Here is a 24,053-nt window from a genome sequence, read left to right as displayed (position 1 = left end):
CACCTCCAGTCGCAAGACCCGACTAGGCCTAGTGCTACCAGCTTTGTTCCCTATAATCTTAATTTTTTTGCATGTAAAACTGAGATTACCTTAAATTTGCAATGGACATATTTGGATTAAAATTGCTTTCAACAACATACTATACACTTCCAAATCATCTAAATGTTTGCAATCACGGTGTAGCGCCATTAAAATGTACAATTACATTATACTTTAAATCGGTATTTCCTTGGGATGTTCTCATATTTTTTAAGAATAGAAAGCTTATCTAAGGCTTCTTCTGTAATGGAAATGGAAACCTTGCTAATATCTGAATCATGCTTAGTGTAAAAGGGAAAAATTGGACCATCTGAACACTCAGTATCCTTTCTTGGCATAGAATGGTAGAGTATTGGTGTAAAAAGAACTGCTTTTTTTTTTTTTTTGCGGTACGCGGGCCTCTCACTGTTGTGGCCTCACCCGTTGCGGAGCACAGGCTCCGGACGTGCAGGCTCAGCGGCCATGGCCCACGGGCCCAGCCGCTCTGCGGCATGTGGGATCTTCCCGGACCGGGGCACAAACCCGTGTCCCCTGCATCGGCAGGCGGACTCTCAACCACTGCGCCACCAGGGAAGCCCAAGAACTGCTTTTTTAAAAAAAATTCAAAGTGTTACTAAGTACCATAGTCCTTTGTCTTTGGAAATACTGTGGCTTTTGGGGTCACTGGCTGTTTGTCATATACCAATCGAGGACACGATTCATCAGCTGTGGACATTCTTTGCATTCTTAGTGTTGTTCATGGTTGTTTCTTTACCTCATGGGCTCTATGACACCTTTCACTAAAATAAGCCCTCGAGTTTGTGATTACTGTGCATCAGGTCATTGGGTTGGTGGCTGGCCTTCCAGCTGTCCTCCAGCCTGAGCTCATGAGAAAGCAGTCACAGTTGTCAGTGTCACAGTGCTGTTCTGTTAGATTAAATCCAAAAAAACTGGCTGTATCCAAAAAACTTCTGGTATAAGATTTATATTTTTTTCTGTTTTGAATTAATGAAGCAGAAGCACAAGCTGTGAGCAATGTCTATAAACAGCCTTGGTTCTTCTATGAGGAATGTCCTCAGTGTTAGCACCTGCAAGAAGATAGCGTGTGTCAGATTAATTTTATAACATTAGCGTTTGTACAGAATAATGGCAGGAAGACAAACTGGGTTGTACTCCTTATTGGTTATTATTAGCTGATGATATTCCTATGAAGCCTTGAGTATTGGGTTAAATCACATGAAATTGCTATTTGCGTAGGCAATTTTATATGGCTCTAGGAGATAAGATATATTTTAATTAGTTCTCTCTACATAATTGTGAGTCTGCCACAAATATTTTAAATTAATACGTATAATTTAAAAATTAGAACATGAAAGGCAAGATTTGTTTGTTCTCATTCTTGCTGTTTTTACTCTGTCATTGCTCTCTTGCTCTCAAGGAAATGGAGTGGCTGCCTAAAAGAGTATCCTGACGTTTGCCATTCTGTAGCCCCTTGAGAGGTAAACAAGTAAAAACCCAAATACTATATACTCAGTTGCAGGTTAAATTCATCTTTAGATTCTTCTAATAATAATTTAAACTCATAGCTGTCTCTTTATGAATTTTTATCAAGTCTTTATGAATTTTTATCAAGTCTTTTCTTTAACAGAGAAGACAATTCCATCACAAGAATGTATTAGACGTATTGAAATGCCTTACTCCTCCCCCTTTTTCTGTATTTCTCCATTTGCAGTTTCATCGGTGCAGAAAAGGAGCTCTGGCAACTTCTGCTGAGACTTTTCCATAGGAAATCCTTCCCAAAAAAAAGCAACAGCTATTTTGAAGACCAACTTTCCAAAAATTATATTCAGGTAAGTTAAATTTTAGATGTCATCCCTTATAGCTAAAAGTGAACACATTTGACTTAATCATGTTAATCAAAAATGTATTTGCATTCAAATGTTCTTATATATCAGTACTCTTGGATGAATTTAAATTATATTGACAGAAAACATCCATTTTCTCACATTTTCAAGTACCAAGAAAGTTTTAGAACCTGGCCTGTAGCTTGGTTGTTTTGGGGAAAAAAGTATGATTCAGCCAAGGCTGATCTTGTTTTTCCTTTATTCTTTAAGCCAGAAGCAATTACTTTTCATTTCAGGATTAAGCGGCTGTAACATTGCCATTCGTCGCTGAGGCTCCTGGTTTCAGCATGTCTGCTTGGTTCCCAGCCAGTCCTGGGTGTTCAGGTAGCAGCTGTGGCTGGGAGTGCCTCTCCAGCCCGCATTCCTTGGCTGTGAATTTTGCAGCCCTGTTTATCTAATGAAGATCTCCCCATAGTGAGTTGCTCATGACGTTGTCACACAGATGTTAATGAATGGTATGGAAAGATACTGATTCTTTTTCCTCGTTGAATGCCAGCCAATCCTGAATCTCCCAGTCCTTTCACTCTGACTGATCACCACAAAGGCCTGGTGCTAAGATCTGATGAGATCTGTCCTACATAAACCAAACTCCAACAGGATGCCTATACATCCTCTCTGTGAGGCTATCATCCAAACCTGTTCAGAGAATTTTTCTACAATTACGTTCACCCAAACACTGACTCTCACTACTCTGCCCTGATCATACTTTTAATCTATAAATGCCGTCACTGACTTCAGTGCCCAAAGACTTTCTTCCTTCTCTTGAAACTCATGAATTTACTTAGGATAGCTTGGGATGGCTTTAGAGTCTGGCTTTCTCACTATTTCACGTATCTTCATTTTGCCTTCCCAAGCCGGACTGTGAATTCCTTGAGAGAGGAGCTCCTGAAAACTGGTAACACCTTATATAGACAGATAGGCAGGAAAAAAAATTTTGGACAGAAAAACATTTGTTGTTCTTAATCATCCAGAAAATTTGCCTTAATATGTTCAGAACACTCTAGATGATGTGCTGTAGTATAGGACTCCTCTCCTTTCCCCTGCCTGCCCTCTGCTGGAACGGCTCACGAGCAATAAGATGGCCAGAGCAGGATATCGTATGGGGAATGTGGGAAAACAAGGGGCTTGTCTGGCTGAAAGGCTAGCGGAATAACTGTGATTTGTGAGTCTACAACCTAGATCTTTGACGCTCCCCATTATGTGCCTTGGGATAACTAGCAGCCTCCTTACAAGACCCCTAATGGGTTCAACCTTGCACAGGGATGTGATTCTCCCTGCTGACATGAGATGGACCGAGTGACCTTGTGTGTCCTCCTCATCTGCTGTGCTTGTTTCATCTCCAGAACCACCCAATAGATGGCAGGTAGCTGAGCCAGGTAGTGCCCCCTCCCAAACACAGAGGCCCTCCCTGTTCACCAGCCCCTCAAAGCCTTTACCACCTTCACATTTAACAGGCATTTACAAGGATCTGGCAAGACTACCAGTTTGGTAATGCAATTCAGGAGGTGAGTTTGAAATTCTAGACTGGTTTCCTGTTTCGAAGGGCAGCAGGATATGACAGCTGCTGAGGCAGCCCATTTGCCCTTTGGAGAGGAGAAGCGAGAGTGTCTGATCACTAGGCGACCTCTTCCTCCTGCTGGCCCAGGCGAGGTGTGGGCAGTCCCCTTCCCTCTCCCGCCGTTACTCAGGTGGCTAGATGTTAGGAAAAAAGAGAAGGAAAAACATGTTTTTGCTTTTTAAAAATTATTATTAAAAGGGGGCACTTTCTGGGGGGGCAGAATCCATTAGCTGAATCCATTTCAGTATCAATGGTTAATCAATTTAGGCAGCTTTAATGCACTTTTATTATGTAGCCTTTAAAATCTGTTCTGGTCCGTCCCATAAATACTAGCACTACTTTATATGTATGATATCTCTTTTGGAAGGGTGAATCTGAATTGTCATCCAGATATTAATTTGCATACAATGCTGTCCAGGCAATGCAAAAATGCTTCCTCATAGTTTGAGCATTGTTCAATACATTTTGAAGTGGGGAAAAACTTTTCAGATATGACTCTACATTTTAAGTCAGTGGATAAATCAGTCCGGTTGCCTCCCAAAACATAATTTTGAAAATCAATTTTACCGTACTACGAACTGAATAATTGATTTCCGCATTTCATTCTGTAAATTAAACACTAGGTTTTGAATTACTAGAAGAAATAGTACAGTTAGCCAATAAACCTTTCTTATAAAATGACAGCATTTTAATTTATTATATGCATTAGCATTTATTCATGCCTAAGATTTCATCAATCAATTTTCTATTTAAAAAAGATGTCTCTGGAAACAGCAGTGGAGAAATGCTGAGTTCCAAAAGCAATGTTGTGAAAGGCAGCAGGGCCAGCGTTCTGGGCACACATTGAACTAAATTATAGTCAATAACTACGCGGCTCCAAGTATAAGCCCACATTTTTTTAAGTATCTACCTTATGAACTGACTCTCTTGGAATGTCAGAGTTTAAAAAAGAAAATATTTAATTTTCACTATTTAAGAGGTGGGCTGTATTTGTTCAAAATTATAGCAACCTCTGATATTATTTTAAAATATTTATTTTGACAGACTTCTTATGCACTGCTCTTGAGTTTTACTTCTGTGTACAGTGGTGCATTTCAATAGTTGGCTTCAGATTAAATGAATATTAGTACTTTGTGATGATTTTATTAATTAGTTGTTTTTGAAAACTATTTTAAGCTGAGCATTACTCCAAAATAGAAGCTCTAAGAATCAGTACCATCAGATAGGTGTTAATTTAAAATCATTTATTCACTTCATTCACTTTAAAAAATTGTATTTAACACATATCAGGACTGAGCTGTCCACAGGCAAGATAGGCATAGCACCTGGCATAGCAATAGTTTTAGGGACCTGTGCAAATGTTTTAATTTCCTTTAAAACCAAAAGAAAAGATAAACTCTTAGGTCAAAGAAAATATTAAAATATATAATACTAATATAATCATCTTTATACCAAGGTATAAAGTACAATTTTTAATATTTTTATGGAGGAAGAGGTCCATGAAAACTAAAGTTCCTAGGACCCATGAAAATTATAATGTAACCTAGGCCATATTTCACCTATGTTAGATTCTAGAGATAAAAAGATAAGTAAGACACAATTTCTGTTCCCAAAGCATTCACAGTCTAATGAAGAAAATGGACATAAAACAGGTAGTTCATAATGTGGTTTCCTTGAAGTTATTTGAAATAGTAATTATAGCTTGAAGAACACAAGAGTTTTACTACAAAATGTCATTCAATACATAGACTCGGTGTTTTCCTTCTTTTAGTTAAACTTTACAAAAATAGGACTTGCATATATTTTAGTGGTACATAGACAGCATTACTACATATTTTTTCCAGACACTACTGATGTCAGCATTCAGATCTGTGAGTCAAAATGTTCATATCTTATAAGCACACTTCATCAACAGGACCACAAAGGAATGCCAGGTCCTAGGTATTGATGGTTCCATGGGGAAAATGAGAAGAGGTTCGGTTCTCCCTAGCTTAGCAAAGCTTGCTTACTTATGTCCTTCTGAGTTTTATTGAGCCTTCAGACGTGGAACAGAATCTTGGCTGTACTTTCTCTCTTCATAAAATTTCTCATTTATATGAGATTCAGCACTCGTTTTCTTCAATTACTGTTTCTAAATGCCATAATTGAGGTAGTCAGAATATTCTCCTTAACCTAAATCTTCCTTGCTAATATTTGGGCCTACTTCCACATTTTTTATCAATTGGAGAATGATTTTTCACCATTTTCAATTTTACTTGCATTATCTTATCACACACATAAGCTTTTTGAATAAGCAAGGCATCATAGGACATTGGAAAGAATACAGGCTCAGACTAACCTGGGTAGGAATCAGAATTATGTCATTCAAGCTGTATGACCTTGGTCAATTCATTTAAACTCATTGCATCTCAGCATCCTCATCTATAAAATGGGGATCATTATGCATGTGGTAGAAAATTGCTGTAGGAATTAGAATAATATATGTTTAACATTAGGCCAGTATCTGGAATATAGGGGATGTTTAAAAAATAGCTGCGGTTATTATTTGCCATATTTTGCAAATTAAGAAACTGAAACACAGACGTATTAAATGACCTTTGCCAGTACTGTGGGGTTAGGGCACCCAATTATTACCGGAAAATTGCAGCCTTACTTTTGATCAAGCCTTATTAAGAATGAAGTTGTAGAACACGGAGAAAGTGCAGAAGCAAAAGGTACAGAAAAAGCACTGACATCAAAGCAACCAGATAATCAATATATATTTATTGAACACATTGTAAGTATAAGATATTCTGTGCACAAGTTGGGCCACTTTGGTTTGCCAATGACTGAATCCTAACTTGCTCAAACGAAAAGGAGAACTTGTTGGCTGGTATAATCCAAACACATGATGTAGGGAACTGGTCCTGGGGGTGTCTGGATTCTGTGGCAGGAACACTTTCAGAGCTCACACTCTATTTCTAACCAGGGTGTCTGGTGCTCTTTGCAGATGGCTTTCTCCATGCCATGGGGCACATGGCTCCTATCAACCTTGTTCTCTCATCTCATCCTAGCAGCTCTTCTATCAGCAAAGAAAGATTTTTTTCCTCTTTGGCTCCAGTCTGAAAACAATCCCAAGAATGACTTTCGTGGGGCTAACTTAGGTCATATATTCCTTCCCAAACCATTCACAACCAGGAAGATAGGGTAATATGATTGGTCCAATTGAGGGCACATATCTGCCATTTTCATTAGAATTTTTTTCCTGTGGAAAAAGGTGCATTGGGCACACCAAAATAGTAACCTTTATCTTCTATCAGAGGTAATAGAGTAATTAATATTTTAATGGTAGAGTTGGTTCAAAGAGCCAAAAGACTACAATCTCAGGATGTCTAGCTAAGATATTGCAAGGCCTGAATGGACATGTCCATTCTTTTCAGCCAAGAAAGGAAGCCTATCATACTTTTGTCTCCCAGTATGTTGGCTCATAGAGTTAAAAACTTAAATTTATTTCTTAGTATACATACTTTTTAATGGAGAAAGTTATAAACACTTGGGTACTATCTTAGAAAAAGCAGAACCTCTAAAGAGGGTGATTGAAGGTGACATCGCTGTTGTTTGAAAAACTTCAGGATGTCATGTCCTGTGGGAATGCATTATTCTAACAATTTGCTTAATATTTTTGCTTCCTGTAGAGTTGGCTGTGGGTGGGAACTCAAAGCAGACTTGTAAATTGAATTCATAGTGGATGAGCTTGTCTTGAAGTCTTTGCTGGGTTGTTTAAGACACTGAGCTGTTTGTTCTTGGCTCCAGTACTTTCAATGTCCACTCACCATTGTGTTAGTGGGAGGACTATTGTATTGTATAAGAGATCTGGAGAGCTTGTGACTGAGTAGAGTCAGTGTTTTGACTTTTTATGCCAACATTATCATTTCCCCACTTGTTTCACATTTCTCCTGTCAGTTGGGCCCTCAATTCAAGGTTACCTTGATTACTTTCAGGTCTTGAGTCATGAATCTCTCTAAATTATTTTTACCTTGCAAATGTTCTTTCACCAACTCACTTTTTCTTCCTTCTGTTTCAAAATTAGAGGTATCCCTACCCTTTTCCAGCACTAAATTCTTCCCTCTTTCACCTCCTTAGAAAACTAACTCCATCCATTACTTCATCTTCTATTTGTATCTCCAATTATTCCTCTCTGATGCATCTCTCCCCACTTATCTACCTACAAGACTATCTCCTTGAGATATCGTCAAAAGGGATAATGTATGTGGAATTACATGGTTGCCCTAAAGTGGAATATAACTATGATGCAATATCACTGCTATCCTTTCTCCATTACCCCACAATCATCTAAAAAAAGTCAATATAAAGTATTTCTTGACTTTAATTTCTCACTATTCAATTCATTATTTAATATCTTAAAATCTGACCTCATTCTCCTAACTTACTGTCCCGGGGTTCATATCACTGCTTGTCTTTCCTCTAGCATGTGACACAGTTGACTAGGCCCTCCTCTGGTTTGTATAACCTCACTACCTTGATTTACTTTCTCTCTCTCTGACCACTCATATTTTAACAATCATCTTTTTCCTTCTGTCTCTGAATGTGAGTGGTCTCCATCATTCTGTCCTTGCTTCTTCTCCCTCTGCCTCACCTCTCTCATTCTCACAAATACTTCTTGAAAGAACTTCCAGATCTCTCTCTTCACATCAATGTCTTTGTTAAATGCCTGCTGATAACTTTAACCTACATATCTCACCAGCCCCCAAACATACGTATACTAAAATAAACTTTTACCCCATCCTAGGTATCTTCTACCCTATCTCAGTCAACAGTATTACTTTTCTACCCAGTCATTTAGGCTTGAAGCCTTGTGTTTGATCTTTGGTTTCTCTCTCTCCCTTATCCCCGAATCCAATTTAAGCCATATTTTAAGGACACATTGTTCTATTCGCCTACTTTCACTTTGTCTCTCTTCCTTTAGGCATTATAGTTCAGACTGCTGGAGTAGCACACAGTCTATTATTTTGATTTCAGTGAGGTTGTCCAGAAGCATTTTGTGGCCATACTTTTTCTCTCTTCCTCATTCTTGATTCTTTCCCATTTCTGACAAGAATAACTATTTGAACTTTAATTATAGAGATCACTAAATCTTCTTCTACACAAGTACCCTTCTCATAACCAGTATACACTAATGTGTCAAGTGTAACAGTCAAGTAACAGTCAAGTGTAAGCTGACTATTGTAAGCAGTGACATAGCAAAAATATATTTCATAGCTATATGTTTTATTAATATAATTTGCATCTTCAAATAAGTATCTTCATATTAGAACAACATTTCTAACATAATTGATTTAGAAAGCTGAGGTTTTGAGGATCTAGTGATGAGCTAATGAATGTATATTGAACATATTGCTTGAGTTTTGATACTTTTCTAGCAATCATCAGAATATAATAATTCCAGCCTTTGTGGACCTTCATCAGAAACATCACCTATCAATCCCTAACACTTTTTCTGCAGCTCCTATTAACAAAGAATGATTAAAGACAACTTCAGTTTTCCCAGTTCCAACCTTAAAGATGTATGATGTAACAATAGCATGCTGTGTAGCTGTAAAAAAAAAAAGAATGTCTTATGTCTTATATGGAAAGATCTCTGTGTGGACTAAGTTGTTTGTGTCTCCCCAAAGTTCATATGTGGGTGCCTAATCCCCCAGTGTGATGATATTTGGTTATAGGGCCTTTGGGAGGTAATTAGGGTTAGATGAGGTCATGCAAGTGGGGCGCTCATGGTGGGACTGCTGCCCTTATGCCCTTATAAGAGACACCGGTGAGCTTGCTGCCTTTCTCCACCATGTGAGGACACAGTGAGAAGACGGCTGTCCGTAAGCAGGAAAAGAGCTCTCCACAGAACTTGACCATACTGGCACCCTGGTCTATGATTTCCAGTCTCCAGAACTGTAAGAAAACAAATTTCTGTTATTTAAGCCACCCAGTGTACGGGATTTTGTTATGGAAGCCTGAACTGACTAATACAATCTCCAAGATTTATTTTTAAATGGGGAGAAAAGGGTGCCAAAATAGTGTACTATTGGGGTTAAATAAAGAAGGGAACATAATCTATACTTGTACTGGCTTGTATATACAATTTAAAAATCCTGGGAAGTAAATGAGAAACTAATAATGTTGGTTACTTTTAAGGGGATAGGAACTTGGCAGATAGAAGACAGGGCTGGAAAAGAGACATTGCTGTACATCGTTTTATACTTTTGATGCTTGACGTATGTGAATGTGCTACCACTTCAAGAAATTAAATAAATAAAATGTATTAAAAATAATAACAAGAACATTTTCTTTGGAAAAAGAAGATTACATTGATATAAGGAAAATAGTGTTTACATTGAAAGAGGATTGCCGATTAGCAGAGTAATTATAGCAGAAGCTGGCATCTGATGCGGGCACAATTTGAAGATGAAGGAATTTGAACTATTAATTATATTAAATTGCTTTCCCAGTCAGTTCTTTAATAATCCCCATGACAATATAGACCATTCTTATCATTTACTGCCCCTTTCTTGGATCTGCATTTGCTACTGCCTGTAGAGCTTGAAGTACCCCACATGCATGCATTTGATTGAAAGATGATAGCCACAGGTTCTCAAGTCCTCCCTCGGTAATGCCCAGATCGTCTCTGAGCATAATGCCTCCTCCTTCAACTTCCCTCAGTGGTTGATCCTATATTCAAGGATGCAACTTCTGAGAAAAGGACCTATCATTCATTTCAAAGAGGTCTATCTCCCTTCTGTGGACAAAGATATAACTTTTCTCACAACTGCTTTGGCCAATTAAGCATCCAGTTGTTCTAGAGACATTATATCATACTACCTCAAAGAGTTGTCCTTAAATGTAATTCTGGTCTTTTCATTTCTGTTTAGCATCTATCAAAGATTCCTTCTCCATTGGTCATCTAGCCTCCACCTATCTCTCTACACCAGTTGACTCATTTTGAGTTGTTTTGCCATGACTGCAAAGTGCTTTTTTCCTGTCTCCATGCCTTTGTAAATGCCATGTCCATTGCCTGGACCACGCTTCTATTTGTTCCTTTTGATGAAGCCCCCCCAAATGGAGATAGTGTTTTTCCTGACATCATCCTGTATTTATTGAACCCCATTGAGATTTTCTATGTGCTTGTTCCTTCCTATTAGATTCAAGAAGTTCAGGAGCCATAGCATATTCATTTTGCATTCCCAATGCGGATATCCAGTAGGCACTTGATGGTTGAATGAATGAGTAAATATACAGTCTGGCTGAAATGTTAAAGACAAAAATATCATAGTACTCTCTAATAAAATCCTATCCAATGCTTAGGAGAAATGCTTCACAGGAGGATTCTAACTCTGCATTGTAAATGTGTTATTCAACCCCTGATTGATTTGTGAGAACTGAATTCTGTCAGGACAATTCTCCATGAGCCTTTTGATTTCTTGGAATGCATTCAGTTTTTTAGATTTTTTTGGTGTGTGGTTTGAAAAGTCTGCCGGACACCCCCAAACTAAGGTATCTCTATAAGGATCTCCTCTGTTTAACTGCATTTTATTTCTAACATTTTAAAGCAGAGATGACAGCTCTCAATCCAGTGGATTTTCATCCTTATCTCCAGAAAACCACATTTCTTATGCTTTGTGGTAAAGTAAGTTACATATGTATAGATACTGCCTTGTGGAAGTGAGCCTTCGGCTAGAACCTCAGATCCACATTTGCTTGCCAGGGAGCAAGAGTGACAGCAGGGTAATCTCTATCACTTTGTAAATTAGATATCTTTCTCATGTGTCTTTCTCAAAGATGCCTTTTTTTTTTTTTTTTTTTTTTTTTGCGGTACGCGGGCCTCTCACTGTTGTGGCCTCTCCCGTTGCAGAGCACAGGCTCCGGACGCGCAGGCTCAGCGGCCATGGCTCACGGGCCCAGCCGCTTCGCGGCACGTGGGATCTTCCCGGACCGGGGCACGAACCCATGTCCCCTGCATCGGCAGGCGGACTCTCAACCACTGCGTCACCAAGGAAGCCCAAAGATGCCCTTTTAAAATGTGAAATTTGCAGAAAACAAATCATTAATATTTCCTAGCTGAAAGAATTCACTTTCCAAACTAAAGGAGCTGATTTTGGAGCGTTTCAGCTGTGTCAATAAGCCACTAGTGAGACAAATTTTAGAATGAGGCCTATTATCTTTTGTTAATTCAGTTTACCCTAAACAGAGTAGATAAAAATAAATGCTTGAACTTCCCCATATTAAGACATGTTTGTATAAATATGGCCTCATAATAACTTGTTTCCAGAGTTTATTGACTTTAATTGTCCTACTGATGCTGTGTCCATTGATATATCTGTTAGTATTCATTTTCTATAGTATCTTGAGATCTAATGTACAGCATGATGACTATAGTTAATAACACTGTATTGTATACTACAAATTTGATAAGAGAGTAGACTTCATGTGCCTTCACCACACACACAAAAAAATGCTAAACGTGTTAGGAGGTGGATATGTTAATTAGCTTGACCGTAGTAATCATTTCACTATGTATATGTATATCAAAACATGGTGTTGTACTCCTTTAAAATATACAATTGTTATTTTAAAAAAAAACCAAGATTTGCAATAGATTAAATGCAGAAGGAGATAGGAGAATGCAACTATCCTCCATTTTGCAAAAATGTTAAATAATGCCACTGTAATACATGTAATAATGTATATGTTCTTTGTTTTGGAGACTGTTTTTTCATTAAAAAAATTATTTGTGTTCCCCTAAAAAAGAGGCAAAACAAAACATTTTCTATAGTAATAAGCACTGTCACAAGCCTAAGTCCAATATACATTTGAGCACAGTCCTGACACTTTTCTTAATATCAATAGCACGTTTGCTCTTAGCGACATGTGGTTGAAGGCAAAACTTAAATCCAACAGAATTTGCTGGATCTTAGTTCTAATGCCATTTATTATAAGTTTTGGAGATGAAAAGAATAGAAGTTCTGGAATATTTCTCCCACCCAAGAAGTTTAGTTATTTTGCAGTTACCAAATCTGCAAAATCTCTGGATGTGCCCTCCTCCAGGAAAGAGTGTCTTAATTAAATTATTAGGCCCTTTTAAAAATCAGTTCCCTGTGGGTTGCTTCTATAATTGCCTCGTCACTCATCAACTAAAAGTCTACCTAGGTTAACTGTCTTGTTTGTTCTCAACATAATGTTTTATCTATTTAATTCATGCAATTATTTATTGTATAGCTTATTTGTTTCTCTTCGTTTGTCATCATCATCTGTTCAAAATTGTAAGGTCCCAGAAGACCCAACTGTCCTTCATTTATTTTTATGGCCCTTACATAACATTATATGATATTCAACACCTAATAATTTTTCAGTTCGATGATTATGAAGACAGGAATCTATAGTAGGCTGATAAATGTGCATTTAACATGAAAAAAAACTCACCGAAGCTCTGGTTGTGCTATTCATAGCACACTGCAGCCTGTATCAGCTGCTAAGAAGAGTTTAGTATTATGTGAAAGCACTGATGAAAATGTTCAAAATCACCAATTCCCAATGACTCACAAAGTACATATGTCTCTTAAGTTGCTCACCTGCTTTTACCCTAGGGCCATATTTCTGCTTTTATGACTCCAGCCAGAGGCTGGAAAGACATACAGGAAGTCAAATCAATCAATTTTCTGAATACTGGTAGTTAGGTTACTCAAAGAGAAGGTGGTAATGATGCGAAATCATTATTTCGAGAGATTATTGTGGAATTTAGATCTTTTTTTTTTTTTTTTTTTTTTTTTTGCGGTACGCGGGCCTCACACTGTTGTGGCCTCTCCTGTTGCGGAGCACAGGCTCCGGACGCGCAGGCTCAGCGGCCATGGCTCACGGGCCCAGCCGCTCCGCGGCATGTGGGATCTTCCCGGACCAGGGCGCAAACCTGTGTCCCCTGCCTCGGCAGGCGCACTCTCAACCACTGCGCCACCAGGGAAGCCCTGGAATTTAGATCTTGATGGTCAACTTGCATTAATAAATCAACATTCACTGACTGCATGGTTTGTAGAACCATGGAGAAATTCCTTTTTCTGTCAAAAGCTCTGTATGGTTAGTCTGACTGTGGACCATCTTGTATCCACAGGAGAAAATTAAATGGTTTGTCTTGATGTACTAGCAGAGCTTGGAAGAGTAAGCCCTAAAGACAAAGCAGTTTCCTAGAACTGAAGAATTTAACCTTCGTCCTAATCCTCCCTTCTGTCAGCCTCATCAGCAGGAAAACTTTCAAGGTTGATTTCAAATGAATCATCCTTGGCATTTTTTCCCCCTAAAACCGCTTCACAGTCACTTCATGGAAATTGCTACTTGTCCTCAGTGGCATGCAATATTAGCTCAGACATTGCACACATTATACTACAAAGGTTGAAAAAAAACCCCACATTATATATATATATATATATATATATATATATATATATATATAATAAATTTTTTCTGAACTGTCTATATATCAATAAACTCAGCGGTTTTAGAGTCAAGGACTGAAACCACAGCTTTTTGGTCACTTAGCTGCCTATGTTCATCCAAGAGTGATTAGGAAATGTTTGGCTTAGAGACAGCCTTTAAAAGAGTACTGAGAAATGCATTTTTGCCAGCTCTATTAATATTACTTCTACTTAGAAGATGTACATATTTTTAAAGCATATTTTTTGATGCTTTAAAATGTTTGTAAAGTGTGTTTATTTTTTTAAATTTTATTTATTTATTTTTGGCTGCATTGGGTCTTCATTGCTGTGTGCGGGCTTTCTCTAGTTGCAGTGAGCAGGGGCTGCTCTTCGTTGAGGTGTGCGGGCTCTAGGCACGCGGGCTTCAGTAGTTGTGGCATGCGGACTCAGTAGTTGTGGCACGCAGCTCTAGAGCTCAGGCTTAGTAGTTGTGGTGCATAGGCTTAGTTGCTCCGCAGCATATGGGATGTTCCTGGACCAGGGCTCGAACCCGTGTCCCTTGCATTGGCAGGTGGATTCTTAACCACTGTGCCACCAGGGAAGCCCTCACCACATTATTTCTAAAATCCAAAAAAGTCTAAGTTTTGAAACACATCTGCACCAAAGATTTTCGATATGGAATTGTGAACTGTATATTTCCTTACAATACTAAATATATTTACAAAATCAGTGGGAGCAGTATCATATTAAATATTCCATCGCCTATATGGGTGATTAAATGTTCTCATAACACCTTGTGCAAAATAACAACATTTACCATAATATAACATACATTATAGTTTTTAATTGAGTATTATCTGGACTAGACTGACAACTCTTCTAGAGAGAAATTTCTCTCTTCCAGAGAGAAATTGTCTATTGTCTTCTTGTTAAATTGTTTATTTTCTGATTATAACACAGTATATGCTCCTTGAAGAAAACTGGAAAGTACATAGAAGTTTGAAGAAAATTAAAATCATATATAATCCCATTTCTTTAAGATAACCAAAGTTACTATTATATTTCATTGTCTTTTTTTCCTATGCACATTTAAAAAATAAAACTGGGATCATACTAAAGCATTATTGCCTTTTTTCCAATATTATTGATATAATTGACATACTACATACTACACTGTGTAAGTTAAGGTGTATATATTATGATTACCACAGTAAGTTTAGTTGACATCCATAATGAATGGAAGCAGTATTTTCAAAAGCATTCTTCTGAGTGGCTACAGAGTATCCCACAGGTGTGGATATAACATGATTTATTTAACTGCTTCAGTAGGGCTTCTCAGTTTTTCCCAATTTTTTAAATGAATAGAGAAACTGTTTCTTAAGCAGATTATTAACCACAGTCCCTAACACACTTAGTCACTCAGTAAAATGTATTGAATTGATTAAAGTTATTTTCATCTAGTAAAATCCTAGCACAAATAGGTTTATTAAGTTTAATTAGATGCTTAGGGAGAATCTGAAAGAATGAACTCCAGCGTGAATACATCTTGGTTTTGGAAGGGAGCATTTTAACCCTAGGCTGGGAGAGAGCCCACGGGGACTGGAGCGGCTGACTGACAGCATGAGGGGTGGGAGGGGGAGTGCTGAAGAACCTCTGTGTTGAATTGAGAGTATACCACAGCTTGAGGATAGAAGCGTTGAACTCTCCACATTGGTTACATTCTCCCATTCTCCTGAAGAAGTTAGCTGTTTTGTTATGTGTTCTGTTTTCTCTTTTAATTGCTCGCAGTTGTTCCTCTGAGAGCAGATGTGCTCTTTGAATGTAATTGAATGTCTGCTTTAGAACAATGTGACAAGGAAATATTATCTTCTTAGATTCCAGTGTGTGTTAAGAAGGACATAGTCATTTCTGGAAATTTCCAAATCAGATCTATGTGAACTCTTCCAGGAAATGTGAGTAGGCCAGCTCAACAGGACTCTCTCCCAAGCAGGGCCAAGCCCATGGGAGCTACAAGCACCATTTTCACCCTAAAGGGATGAGAACAAAGCCTATCAAACTGAACTAGCAATATTTAATTGTCTGGTGTTTTGATGATACTCACATGGGCTCTACCTCCAGAATACCTGTTTCCATACCATGTAGAACTAAAACTGCCTGTTTTGATTCGTGGCCAAACCTGTTCTATGTTCAGACTGTGTGAACACTGACGTAATACTCAATAAGCAATTAGTGGTGCAAACACTGGTCATGGTAATACTAGTGTTCAGTTAATTCGTTTGATTTAATTAAGCATTTAATTTCCTTCTGTTTTTTTTTATAAAAGGAAAACAAGAGGGAGGAAAAATAATCTCAGGTTATTAATTACTTTAAGCTTTTCAGTTACTACCTCTTGGGCTATAACAAACAATGAATCTTTTAAAAGCAAAACACAAATTAAAGCAAAATAAAAATTACATTTAAATTTTCAAAGGGCAATGAAATTAGAATTCCTTTTAAAAGGTATATTATTTTCACCATATTCCTTAGAATAAATATTATAAAGTAATATAAAATTATATAGAATGTGATATTGTAGGCCAATATAAAGTCCTGAGGACTATTCCCCAAAATGTTAACAGTTCATTCTTCATCAGTTGACATTCATCAGTCTTTCCTGACAGTGTCCAGCCTCTTCTCCTGATCTGCACCTTACCAGTGACGACCATTTGCGATGAGAATCGGAAACATATTGCAATGAGGCAGATGATATTGTAAAGCTCAAGAAACGTTAACAAAGTCACAAAAGGGAGAGTATACCTGAAAGGATAATTTCTAAAATTAATTAGGATATCAGAAAGTTCTTGGCAAAAAGCAAATTAGAGTTGAAATCTCTTTCCTTTCTTCTTAAAGTTGCATTGTGTGGTCTTTTTGTGGGGACCCATAGATTTTCCATAAAAGTGCGAGTCTGATTTTTCTATATAATATTCTTGTCCCATTTCCCCCTAAAATGATGTAACTATTACAGCATTTCCACAAGAAAAATTGCTTTCCAAGGCAGTTTTCTTGCTTTTTTTTTTCTTCTATATTTTTGAAAAAGTCTTCCTTTAAAGGCCTTTTAAATTTTTTTCCCACTTTTGAATTGGCAGATGGCATAGTTAATTTTTTCAAATATAAAAAAATACATTAAAAATAACTTAAGAACTGAACAGAAAATTGAAGCCCGTGTACTGGGGTATAAAAACATAAAATATCCTAGACCAGTAGCTTATAGATAATCTGTGCAACATTTTGTACTGATGCATATACTGATTTGCTGGGATGTTCAAATAAATTCTCTGTAAAATTTAGTAAGTGGCTACATATGTGGCCTGTATGAACACAAATTACCATTTTCTTCTAGCTTTCGCATAAAAGTTATATATATATATACATATATAATTATTTATACATAGTGAGACTAATGGAGATAGTAGTATGAATCATGTTGTTTCTAAATTAGATAATCTTTGCATGAGTTAGTCTTGATTTACTTTTAAACTACACTCTTGTCTGTAATACTACCAGGATGTGTTATATTTTCTGCAGATAATGTTTTCTTAGGGTGATTTTTCATGCTGATTTCTCTGACTCTGGATAACTCTCAGATAAGACATCACTAGGTTTGTAGGGGATGCTCTTCTAGTTGTCATAGGCTGAAGGAGAGGCCTGAGGGCAAATTCCCCACCAAGGGGAAGCACACGTGGTGGAGCCTTCTCCTGGTATCATGCTCTCAGCAGGGCTCTGACCCTCAATTTCTTCACTTTTAAAACAGGGTTAACAATGTCACCCACATTCCAGCTGTAGCACATGGATTTTTAAAAAAATTTCCTCAAACACATTAAGCTCCCTCTCACTTTTTAAAAAAAATTTTATTGAGGTATAATTGATTTACAATGTTGTGTTAGTTTCAGGTGTACAGCAAAGTGAATTTGTTATATATATACATATATCCACTCTTTTTTTTTAGATTCTTTTCCCATATAGACCATCACAGAGTATTGAGTAGAGTTCCCTGTACTGTACAGCAGGTTCTTATTAGTTATTTACTTTATATACAGTAATGTGTATAGATACAGTACTGTGTATATGTCAATCCCAATCTCCCAATTTGTCCCTCCCCCACCAGGCCCTGGTAACCATAAGTTTGTTTTCTACATCTGTAACTCTGCTTCTATTTTGTAAATAAGTTCATTTGTACCTTTTTTTAAGATTCCACATATAAGTGATATTATATGATATTCGTCTTTCTGTGTCTGACTTACTTCACTCAGTGTGACAATCTCTAGGTCCATCCTTGTTGCTGCAAATGGCATTATTTTGTTCGTTTTTATGGCTGAGTAATATTCCATTGTATATATGTGCCACATCTTCTTTATCCATTCCTCTGCTGATGGACACTTATGTTGCTTCCATGTCCTAGCTATTGTAAATAGTGCTGCAGTGAACATTGGGATACATGTATCTTTTTGAATTATGGTTTTATCTGGGTATATGCTCAGGAGTGGGATTGCTGGGTCATATGGTAGTACTATTTTTAGTTTTTAAAGGAACCTCCATACTGTTCTCCATAGTGGCTATACCAATTTACATTCCCACCAACAGTGTAGGAGGGTTCCCTTTTCTCCACACCCTCTCCAGCAGTTATTGTTTGTAGATTTTTTGATGATGGCCATTCTGACCGGTGTGAGGTGATACCTCATTGTAGTTTTGATTTGCATTTCTATAGTAATTAGTGATGTTGAGCATCTTTTCATGTGCTTTTTGGCCATCTGTATGTCTTCTTTGGAGAAATGTCTATTTAGATCCTCCACCCATTTTTCGATTGGGTTATTTGTTTATTTGTTTTTATATTGAGCTACATGAGCTGTTTGTATATTTTGGAGACTAATCCCTTGTCAGTTGCTTCATTTGCAAATATTTTCCCCCATTCTGTGGGTTGTCTTTTTGTTTTGTTTATGGTTTTCTTTCCTGTGCAAAACTTTTAAGTTTAATTAGATCCCATTTGTTTATTTTTGTTTTTATTTTCATTATTCTAGGAGGTGGACCAAAAAAGATCTTGCTGCGATTTATGTCAGAGTATTCTGCCTATGTTTTCCTCTAAGAGTTTTATAGTGTCTAGCCTTACATTTAGGTCTTTAATCCGTTTTAAGTTTATTTTTGTGTATGGTGTTAGGAAGTATTCTAATTTCATTCTTTTACATGTAGCTGTCCAGTTTTTCCCAGCACCACTTATTGAAGAGACTGTGTTTTCTCCATTGTATATTCTTGCCTCCTTTGTCACAAATTCGGTGACCATCGGTGCATGGGTTTATCTCTGGACTTTTTAGCCTGTTCCATTGATCTGTATTTCTGTTTTTTTTGCCAGTACCATACTGTTTTGATTACTGTAGCTTTGTAGTATAGTCTGAAGTCAGAAAGCCTGATTCCTCCATCTCTGTTTTTTTTTCTCAAAATTTCTTTAGCTATTCATGGTCTTTTGTGTTTACATACAAATTGTAAAATACTTTGCTCTAATTCTGTGAAAAATGCTATTGGTAATTTGATAGGGATTGCACTGAATCTATAGATTGCTTTGGGTAGTATAGTCATTTGCACAATATTGATTCTTCCAATCCAAGAATCACTCCATCTGTTTGTGTCATCTTTTATTTCTTTCATCAGTATCTTCTAGTTTTCTGAGTACAGGTCTTTTGCCTCCTTAGGTAGGTTTATTTCTAGGTATTTTATTCTTTTCAATGGGATGGTAAATGGGATTGTTTCCTTGATTTCTCTTTCTGATCTTTCGTTGTTAGTGTATAGAAATGCAAGAGATTTCTGTGTATTAATTTTGTATCCTGCATCTTTACCAAATTCATTGATGAGCTCCGTCTCAGTTTTTGTCTTTGCTCATATGCTCCCTTAGTTTGGAGTGTTCTCTCCAATCTTAATTAATACCTACCCAGACTTCAAGTCTCAGCTCAAAAGTCACCTCCTCAGGAAAACCTCTCTTGATACCCCAGACAGATGGGATTTTTGTTATTATACATGCCCAGGGTATCCAATCCTTTCCCTTTTTAGCACTTAGTTTGTAAGTATTGAATTATATGGTGTTTAATTAATAGCCATCTTCCATACAAGACAGTACTAGTGCCTAGCACTAGTCAGTAAATTGAGCTAGTTGTGTAAATAAATCTATAGTATGGACCCTGATTTTAATTCAAGAAAAGTTAGAAACTTCAGGAAATGGAAGGCAAATTCTCTGAAAAAGTTATAGAAATACTATACTGGAATAATAACAGAACTGGAGAATAAGAATGTGGTTCATTAATGATGGGCATTCCTTCCATCAAGAAGTGGTGTCTATTCCTCTCTGAATCTGGACAGGTCTGTGACTGCTTTGTCCAATACAGGATGGCAGACATGATGCCATACTAGTTCTGTGTGTAGCTCTTAAATGGCCTGGCAGCATCCACTTATCACCACTAGGAAGCCAACAGCTAATTAAGAAGGGAGACTACTTTGAGACCACCATGCTGTGAGTAGCCCAAGCCACATGGAGAGGCCCTGGAGGAAGAGATTTATTCCCATAGAGAGAGAGAGAGGCCAAGGAACAGGGAAGCAGCAGAGATGTGAGTGAGGGAGCCATCTTGGAAGTGGACCGTCCAGCTCCAGCTGCCCCGACAAAGTCCATGAGGATCTGAGATGAACCACCTGGATAAGCCTTTCCCAAATTCCTGATCCACAAATCATCAGCAAAATAAAAAGATTGTTTCCAGCCCCTAAGTTTGGGGGTGGTTTGTTATGTAGCAATAGATAACTGGAACGAAGAGTGAGAAAAGTGAATTCATGAAGAGGAGGAGCTGAGAAAAGATGATTCAGAGGAGAAAATTGGTGAAGGGTGAAATAAGAAATGCATAACAACCACCTCAGCAGTAAGTGTTCAAGGAACAGGGATGGTGAGACTATCCATAAAACCACTAGAGGCTTGCAAACTCCCCATTTATGCATTTACCACAACCAGATTGGGGCAGGGGAGGGGGTGAAGGCTTCTTGGAAGGGGTGGTGCCTTCACTGAGTCTTAAAGAAGGATTAAGAGTTGCTCAAGCAGGGATGGGGTCAAGCATGTTCCAGGTGATAGAATATGATGTGCAGAGGCCCACATAAGAGAAAAATGGGGAAGTGGCCAGAATGAGGTTGGGGAGGGGTATCTTGTGGGCCATGATAGGGCATTTGGACTTCATTCTGAGGGTACTGGGAAGCCTCTGGAGGATTTAGGCAAGAGAGTGGCATGGTCAGATTTGCAATTTAGAAAGACCACTCTGGATAGGAGGGCTGTGCAATAATCCAAGATACCAATGATTATATTCTGGACTTGGTGGTGGCAGAGTGGAGGGAGAGACATGAATGGATTTGAGCCATTTAAGGAGACTGATCTGTCAGACTTGATTGATTAAATTTGTAGACAAAGGAGAAACTGAAGCTAAGAATAAGCTCCAGTAAACTGGCTTGAGCAACAATCTGTGTGGATGGACAAGAGAATGGAAGGGGAGAAGGAGCAGACTGGACAGATCACGATGAACTCTGTTCTGGGCATGTTGACTTTGGAGTTCCTGTGGGACTAAACAGGGATGTCTCCCCGGCAGTTCTGAAACTCAGGAGAGACCACAGCACCAGCAGTGATAGTTTGGGCACGGATGGCATTGAGGTGAGTTTGGAAGTCATGGGCCTAGATTAGTCCATCCATAGGAGGGAGCATTTAAAGTTGGAGGAAAGAAGAGTGAAGCTAGAGATCTAGCCTCTGGGAAACACCAACACTTAAAAGCAATGAAACAGAATCAGAGAGAGACAGAGGCAGAGAGACAGAGAGCTAGAGAAAAGAAGCCAGGAGAGAGCAGTATCACTGAGCAAAAGAGGAAAGCTGGAAGGAGAATTCCTGGGACATGTGTGATCTAATCCTATGTTAGTTAAAACAATTGTGGGTTGATACCAAATGAGCAAACATGACAATTCCCTGGTATTGCAAAACTAACATTTCATTGCTCTTCATAAGAAAATGAAGCAACTTCATTTCATAAGGAAATGAAGGGGGCTTATCAGAGCCTCAATCTATGTCATCCCTACAAACATATATTTGAGTATGATATAATCATGAAAATACTTCTGGAAAGATAATATTGCAAAAAGCTCTGAGAAACTGAAAAAAATAGATTAAATGGCAGGGTCACACTAATGTCTGCATATCATCATAATACATCACAAACTTGTTATTCAAACTCAATACATTTATGTAGTACTTTGGACTTTTCAGGATACTTTGATGATCTCATTAGCCCCTGATGTGGTTATAATGAACTAGATGACTCTGGCATCAATGGCTTATTACACTGCTAAGAGAACGTAATAAGCAGCATAAAAAGAAGAATATAGACAGAGTTACAGAAGTTCAGAAAAGGGAAATGTTGCTTGTGTGGGAGAGAGTAAGCTTTGAAAAGCCAAGAGCACTTACTGAGTGCTTACACTGTGCCCTGTTACTGAGGCAGGCACCGTATGTGTTCTCTCATTTAAAGGACGTGGGTATGTTGAGTGGTAGAAATGGGCATTTTACACAGAGGTAGATGGCAACTTTGGTATTCATCATAGTGTCTGGCACAAAAGCGCAATAGCTACTAATATTAGTGGCTGTCATTCATTGAGTACTTCCTGGTGCCAGGTGCAACCCTTCGTACACGCTGTCACATTTCAGCTTCAATGCAACCCACTTTACACATGAACTCAAGTGACTCACACAAGTGAAGTCCCTGGTGAAAAACAAATCGCATACTCAGCTAAGAATTTTGAGGAGAATTTAATCATGGGCTGGCCAAAACGTTCGTTTGGCTTTAAGTAAAAAATAAAAGACATTTTTCATTTTCATGAAGAACTTTATCGAACAATGTATTCACTAACCGAGCTAAGTTTTTGGCCACCCCAATATTTCCTTTAAAAGGAGAAAGTTTTTAGAGGTGTGGGCAGAGTAAAGAGAACCAGTAAGGGATGTTGAGGCACCCAGAGACTAGCAAAAACAGGAAGTCATTACCACCCTTAGATGGAGATCATTTAAGGAACGTCATTAAGCAGATCAAGCTCAGCTGCAGTAAATTGGCCACTTCTTTCCAGAGCATAGAAGTTAGCAATTCTCACTTTGCTGCTTTCATCGATATTTTTACGTCAAACATTATGTCACGATTATGTTGGATCCCTTGATCCCTTCTGCAACTACTCTGACCAGCATTCACAGTGCCAGCAAATACTTTGAGAAGCTGGTGAGGGTGGATGGCCCCAAGCACAGCCTCATTATGCATTGAATATTGCCAAATGCTCTTTCTGAAAATGCTGAATTGCCTTTTCTTTACATCCTTTTTTTCTTTCTTTTTTTTAAAAAAAAATTTATTTATTTATTTTTGGCTGTGTTGGGTCTTCGTTGCGGTGCGCGGGCTTCTCATTGTGGTGGCTTCTTTTGTTGCAGAGCATGGGCTCTAAGTTCGCGGGCTTCCGTAGTTGTGGCTCGTGGTCTCTAGAGCGCAGGCTCAGTAGTTGTGGCTCACAGGCTTAGCTGCTCCACAGCATGTGGAATCTTCCCGGACCAGGGCTCCAACCCATGTCCCCTGCCTTCCCTGTGCCACCAGCGAAACCCCCTTATTTTCTTAATATTCATAATGTCGTGTGCTTAAAAGAGGACTTTAAAGTGTGCTGTTTACTACTTCCATGTAAGTAGTTACATAGGATTATCAGAACCCAGCCAGGAGCTAGAATTGCCAAAAAGAGGGACCACCAGACACAAGTTATGGTTATAGAAGGGTTGTTGCTAGAACCATGAAAAAGCAGGAAGGGAGTAAGAGGAATAAATATGTTAACCTTCCTTTCGTCTTGCCCTCCCATCTCCTGTAAGTGCCGCCCATTGGCCAAAGCCAACAATAACGGGATCCCAGGTGATACAGTCGATGAAGGTCAGTCCTCTCGGGCTCAGAGTAAGACAGAAAACAGTGAAGCATGGGTCTTGGGCACACCAAGATTACACAACTAGAATGCGGGAGGGACAGGAGTCAAAGTCAGGTTTATTATGCCTTATTGACTGCTTTTATGTATTTC

The 24,053-nt window shown here is 38.2% G+C and overlaps 1 long non-coding RNA gene across 1 annotated transcript; it reads left to right on the top strand.

Annotated features, from left to right (window-relative positions):
• Positions 1-570: 570 nt before the first annotated feature.
• Positions 571-11,369, top strand: LOC113624431 (uncharacterized). Its single transcript, XR_003434329.1, has 3 exons — positions 571-1,517; positions 1,751-1,868; positions 2,159-11,369. It is a non-coding gene; the product is annotated as an uncharacterized LOC113624431 (long non-coding RNA).
• Positions 11,370-24,053: the final 12,684 nt, after the last annotated feature.

This window comes from Aethalodelphis obliquidens, unplaced genomic scaffold, assembly GCF_003676395.1.
Source record: "Aethalodelphis obliquidens isolate GAN/ISIS:26980383/991018 unplaced genomic scaffold, ASM367639v1 scaffold13, whole genome shotgun sequence".
NCBI classification, from domain to species: Eukaryota; Metazoa; Chordata; class Mammalia; order Artiodactyla; family Delphinidae; genus Aethalodelphis; species Aethalodelphis obliquidens.
The sequence above is the reverse complement of the archived record's forward strand: the minus strand, read 5'-3'. Positions and strand labels throughout refer to the sequence as shown.